At 44.5% G+C, this 6,094-nt stretch overlaps 1 long non-coding RNA gene across 1 annotated transcript; it reads right to left on the minus strand.

Moving 5' to 3' along the window:
- Positions 1–712: 712 nt before the first annotated feature.
- LOC138144370 (uncharacterized) lies at positions 713–4,441 on the minus strand. The gene is made up of 2 exons (XR_011163927.1): positions 4,028–4,441; positions 713–1,059 (listed from the first exon to the last, which is right to left on the minus strand). It is a non-coding gene; the product is annotated as an uncharacterized lncRNA (long non-coding RNA).
- Positions 4,442–6,094: the final 1,653 nt, after the last annotated feature.

A 6,094-nucleotide genomic window follows, 5' to 3' on the forward strand; every position in this document is an offset into this window, starting at 1 on the left:
TGATCTATTGAAACCTCTATGGGAAAAGTCATGATGTGGAAGGGATAACTGTAGTAAAAGAGACAACACAGCAGGAAATTCATTTACGAGGTACATAGAAAGGTTGAGAAGTCCATTGGAATGCACTAGAAGAACAGATGATAAGGCCTAAGGGTTCTTAGGTTGTTAATAAGGCAAAGAACATTGACCCAGTGGTCTGCAGAGTAGAAAGGAAGGGCAGATAGTAAGATCTGTTGGTCTCACCTTGCCGAAAGGAATAGAGTTAGTGATTCTCATCCAAGTTGTGTGAGCAGTCAAGAAGCCTGGGTAGTTCTGAGATGGCCAGGGCAGGAGAGTAGCGGAAGGGGGAAGAGAGGAAGGTAATTAATTGTAGGTCTTCCTGCTACCTGGACATCCCCTGTAGGTTCTGGGATGGCCCCAAGTAGAATTTCTCACTCATTACCCACCTGGCCTGTCCAAAGCAGCATGTTCAGTTTGGGTATAAAATGGAGAGGAGGAGGTGGGAGAGAATGCAGAGTGGCTAGGCTGGTGGAACCAGTAGGCAGTGTTGCTAATAGAAGTTAAAGAGGGTTGTGGTACAAGGGGAAGATTTTCAGTTGAAGGGAATTTGGGTGAGGCTGGAGGGTGAGACCTGTTTTCACATTGCCAGACATAATTCAAGATGCCTATGAGAGACCTTTGAGTGAAACAAATTGAACCCAAAGAAAGCACTCGGGCTATCTTGACCCCTTGTTTATTGTCCTGTGTAAAATCCTTAGGAGCCCTAGCCTTGACCTTGTCTCCCATCACACTTCCCCTGGCACTTTGGTGGGATTTTATTTCTATTATCCTCTTCAGTCTCTGCCTCCCACTTCTTGTCCTTTCCAGTTCATTGACTTGTCTTTTCCATTCTTGACATATGCTTGCTGTACTGAGTTTCTGATCTCCACCTTCTTCACTCCCCACGCAGGGAAGGAATCAATCAACACAATGGACTTCATTCATCCCCAGTTCTGGTCAGTGTCCAATATCAGGTAGAACATAGAGACTTGGAAGGACAGTGGAAGGAAGAAGTAAGATCTGGAAATGAAGAAAAGACTGGGACTGAGAAATAGAATAGAGAAGAAAGGTTGTGAGCTAGAACAAGTGTATCCATGTTAAAGGTTGAGAATGGCTCTGTATTCTGTATTCTGGTATAACTGAATAATTGGATTTGGATTTGGAGTCAGAACTGGGATCTAAGCCTGACTCTGTTACCTATGTGACTTCAGACAAGTCACCTAACTTCTCTGAACCCCAGTCCCTCATCTATAAAATGAAGAGGTGGATGGGACCAGTGTGTGTACATATATATATAAGTTCCCGTCCACTCTAAATTTGTGATGTCATCATCTCTACTTTATTTGGTGGGTCACAGGAGTCCACTACTGTCCCTAACACAGCTGTCTTCCATTCAGGAGGATGCCAAGGTGAGCCAAAACTTCCCACAGCTGTGACCCATTAGAGACATTAGGTGAGCCAGACTAGTCTAATGCACCGGGCTTAAAAGCCCTTGGGGACTCTTAGCTCACTGAGCAGGACCAATGGCAGCAAGCTCTTTGAAGAAGTTTGAATCCTCCCTCTGATCCCCCATTACCGGTTTTGCTGACTCCTGCGCCAGCCTTGGACTGTTATTTTTGTCTCCCCACCCTTGGATCCTGCTGCTTCCTGCTTCCCTCTATATAACAATTTTAGTAATTAACAAGAAACTATTCAAATGTTCCTCAAATTTAGTATTATAAGAATGACCCTGGTACCAAGTTAAATAGCAGCCTGAGGATTAATCACCCCATAGAGGTTACAACTGAGTGCAGTTGACCTGTAGACCCTGTTACCCCTTTGCCTCCAGTCTTTTTCAGACTGCAAAAATCCTTCCTTTAGGATGTGCAAATGGACCCTTTGCTTGTTTCTTTAAGGACTTTTAATATTGGACATCTGGAGCAATATAGTTCCCCCCAAAATCTCAGTCAGTGCTATGGAAGAAAACTGACTACTGTCCCTTCCCCCTGGAATTCAGCACTACCTTAAGTGGAGGCAAGATAAATAGAATGGTAGCAAGTCTACACTGGATATAGTTTATAAGCCAGGGCATTCCCAGACTGAAGAGACACCTACTTTTGTGACTGATAAATTTTTACATTATAAAAAGAAGTCCTGCCTCCTTAGATGAAGACTAAGGCCTTCTCCATTACTTCTCTCCAGTGCTTTCTCACGAGATTACTACTTTTAAAATCCACCTATACATTCGGTCAGTAGCAGTACAATATTTTGAATCCTTTAAAAAATATCTTCATGGTTTTATCAAAATCTCTTTACACATCGTAGGGGATGGTTTCATGAGCTGTAGGAACTATACTTGTCCATAGCCTGGTGGCTACATCTTCAGTAGTAAGCCTCTCTGTATCTAAGTACTTGAAGGCTTGGTGGCATCTACTTAAGCTGGCATTGTGGAGAATTCTGTTAGCTCCACACCATGATAAAGCTTTGCTTCCAAATGCAATACAAAGCATTTTAAACAGTTGTTAACATTTTAAATTCTCCAATAGGAACTCTCTAAGGCCCATTATTAGTTCTTTTCATTAGTCAAACAAGTACATAGGTCAGCTTTTGTTTCCCTCCTCCCTAGTGAAACCTTGTTCTGCTGGTCATATTTGCTTTCTTGTTCCTTTTATCTGTTCACAGAAGTGGACGAGATGTTGCAGCTGGACTTACAGGAGGTTAAAGGAGAGAAAAGCTGACTTCTTGTAGTTAAGACCCCACCAGAAATATTGGTACTGATGATGGCACATCATTCAAGGGATTTTAAGGACTTTTGGGCAAGAAAGCAAAAGACTGGATGAATTGGTCCTCAGCCCCCTGCATCCTCATGGCCTTCCTAGAAGGAGGCATGGAACCAAGGAAGATAACCTGATAGAGTTGGATTTATTTTCTGGTGGTAACTCCTTCAGGCATGCTGGCCTAGTGGATAGAAAGCCAACCTCCATGTCCTCAGGACATGGATTCTAGACCTGCTTCTCAGAAGTACTGGTTGTAGGATCCAGAGCAGGCAGTTTTCTACAAAATTGGAGAGCAAGGGCTGACATGTAGTGGTGGGAGTAGTTTCCTCACCAGGAATTGCTTATACAGATGAAATCACAGGTGTGGCCTCAAAGCCCCAAACCCCTTCAGAACCTGGAAGTCTATGAGCCCAACGGCTAGGAGGCATTGGCCTTCAGTATCATCTCCCTGATCTGTGACTTAATCCCTTTCCCAGGACTCTGAGGGCTTCTCCACCTAATTTCCTAGTACTCTATTGCTATTCTTTTGGAGAAAAGAATCTACCCATGAACCAATATTTTTCTTGAGGGTCTGTACTGGGTTTTGCATTAACTAGTTTTTTTTTTTCCTTTCTTTTTTCCTAGTAAGGGACTCCACCTACTCATCAATGAAACAAGTAATTCGGTGGATCAGGTTTTGTTTCCCTTCTCCCCAGTGCAATCCTTGCTCTTCTGATCATATTTACTCTCCTATCTGCTGTTATCTATTCACAGGAGCAGACAAGGCACTGGCCTCTGGACTCAGAGAAAGCTGTGGGAAAAAAAGAGAGAGAAAAGCCACTGTATTTTCTTCATGAAAATGAATTTCTGAGTAGGGGAGGAGCAATGCAACCCTCCAAGCTTGACTGATGGTACTGAAAGCTGGGGGAAATCAGAGCAGTTTCCTCCCCTTAACAAGATTTTTTCCTCTTCCTTTGCTGCCTCTAACAGCCGCTCTTTGTCCCTAACACCTATTAGAAAATGTGACCAGCTTGGGTCCTTCTGACAATTTCCCCATTTGCTTCCCCCTTAATAGGATTCTGAAAGCAGGGCTGGATGGAAAGCAGATCCTCCTTAATGTTTAGCTTTAGCAGAGATGATAATAGCTTTCCCATGAATGCAATTGTATCCGTTCCCTATTTTCCTTCAGGGATCCCTAAAATCCATACGTTTCTCATTTTCAGTTCGCTCTCTAGAAGGTCTCATTTCCTCACCCCACACTGGCTGTTCCTCCTGCTTGATGTGGTGAACGCTTCTCTCCCAGTGCTAGCCGGCCCTGCTCCGGGGGGCTTTCCTCCGCATTTCCTCTCATCTGCGGGTCGCTTCTCTGCCAGCCAGCCCATCTCTCACAGACGGCTGATTTAGCTGGCTCAGTCTGTCTCCCATTTCCCTAGAGAAGTCATTTACAGCTCACCAGGCTGATCCGCCCACTCCCCTCCTGAGCGGTTTGACTTTTAGGGCTGTCGGTCTCTGTGTGTGAGAGCCCCGCCAAGAATAGGCAGCTTGGGGCAGTACTGAGCTAGGAGGCAGGAGTCCTAGGCTCACGTTCCGGCTCTGCTGCTTCGGGCGCCCGGGATTTTATGTTCTGCTCTCTTTTATGTTCTGCATCCCTGTCCCCACCCCAGCCCCCGCCCCTCTCTCCCTTTCCATCGCTCCTCTTCTTCCCCCTCTCCTTGTCCCTCTTCCTATTCCCCCCTTCCTCCCCTCCCAGGGACTTGAGGCTTCTCCTCAATGTCGGGGCTCTGTGCTTCGTACAGCCTTGGCGGCCTCTTCCTGTTGTTGCTGTGAAGCGAGAGCCTGCCCTTGCATTCTTGCCTTATTGCCCATGCTTGCTCTACCACTGGCCTCTGGCCTCTCCCAGGCTCCCAGCAGCTGCTCTCAGCACATGCTTCCGTGACTTAGCAGGAAGAGGGACAATCTGCTGCAGTGGCTAAGGTTCGTGTCCCTGATGTAGAAATGTGATCTATTATTAGCGATAATAATAGGATCCAGTGACACTGGCCTCCTTGCTGTTCCTCCCACACCATCGCCTATCCTTGCCTTTTCTTTGGCTGTCCTTTCCTGCCTAGAATTCTCTCCCTCTTCCTCCCTGCCTCCTCATTTCCCTTGGCTTCCTTCAAGTCTCAGCTAAAATCCCACCTCCTGCAAACAGCCTTTCTCAGTCCCCTTAATGCCTCTCTCTATCTCTGTCTCTGTCTCTCTCTATCCCTCCTCTCTTTCCCCCTTCATCCATCCATCTCCCTCCCTCTTCCTCTCTCCTTATAGATATCTTTATTTTCCTTTTACATAGTTGTTTGCACGTTGTCTCCTCCATTGGACTATGAACTCCTCGAGGGCAGGAACTGTTGGGATTTTTTTATATCCCCAGTGCTTAGTACAGTGCCTAGTACATAGTAAATGCTTAATTAAATGTGCTTTAATTTGATTTGAAGCACTGTGCTAGGCATTAGGGATAAAGTACAAAGGATGAAACAATCTCTACTCTCAGTGAGCTTTCATTCTAATGCACATATGAAAATGCATATTTTATATATGTATAGTATATAGTATGAATATGAAGTGAATAATTACAAATCTATACAAAGACAGTAGGGTGACTAAGGAACTTGTCCTTGATCACAGAGTGATCATCAACAAACGTTCATTAAGTGATTAGGTACTGTGCTAAGTACTTGGAATAGAAATGCAAACGTAAATATAGACCCTGTCTTCAAGGAACTTATATTCTTTTTTTTTTGTTTAAGCAATGGGGTTAAGTAACTTGCTCAAGATTACACGGCCAGGTGTTTCTGGGTGGGTGCTAAGTGTCTGAGCCCGGGATTCGATCTCCAGGTCTTCTCAACACTGGAGCCAGTGCTCTTACTCGCTGTGCTACCTGGCCGCCCCAAGGAACTTATATTCTAATGGAAGAAAACAATACATAAAATGAAGCTTAAAACAGAGAGAAGACTCATGATAAGCTCAGAGAGAGAACCAGGAGAGCAGCCTGGAAAGGAAGGAAGACATGACTGATCTCTGTCTTCTTAAAAAGAAGGTTCTAGGAGGAACCAGCCAATCAGAGGGAGAGGCCACAGGGTAGAGAACACTGTCAGTTTTATTATAACAAAACATGTTCGTTCTTAAAACTCACTAAGCTATGCAAAATCATACAATAAAAACTATAGGACTTGTGGGGTAAATAGGATTCAGTGTACAACACTCAAAAGCTTTGACAGTGACACATTAAAAAAAAGATAGGAACTTAATAAAAACAGTAGCACGGTTTCATATGTGTTAAATGG

Source organism: Petaurus breviceps, unplaced genomic scaffold (assembly GCF_028583685.1).
Source record: "Petaurus breviceps papuanus isolate PSGF00001 unplaced genomic scaffold, PetGlider_PUasm1.0 90700, whole genome shotgun sequence".
Taxonomy (NCBI): Eukaryota; Metazoa; Chordata; class Mammalia; order Diprotodontia; family Petauridae; genus Petaurus; species Petaurus breviceps.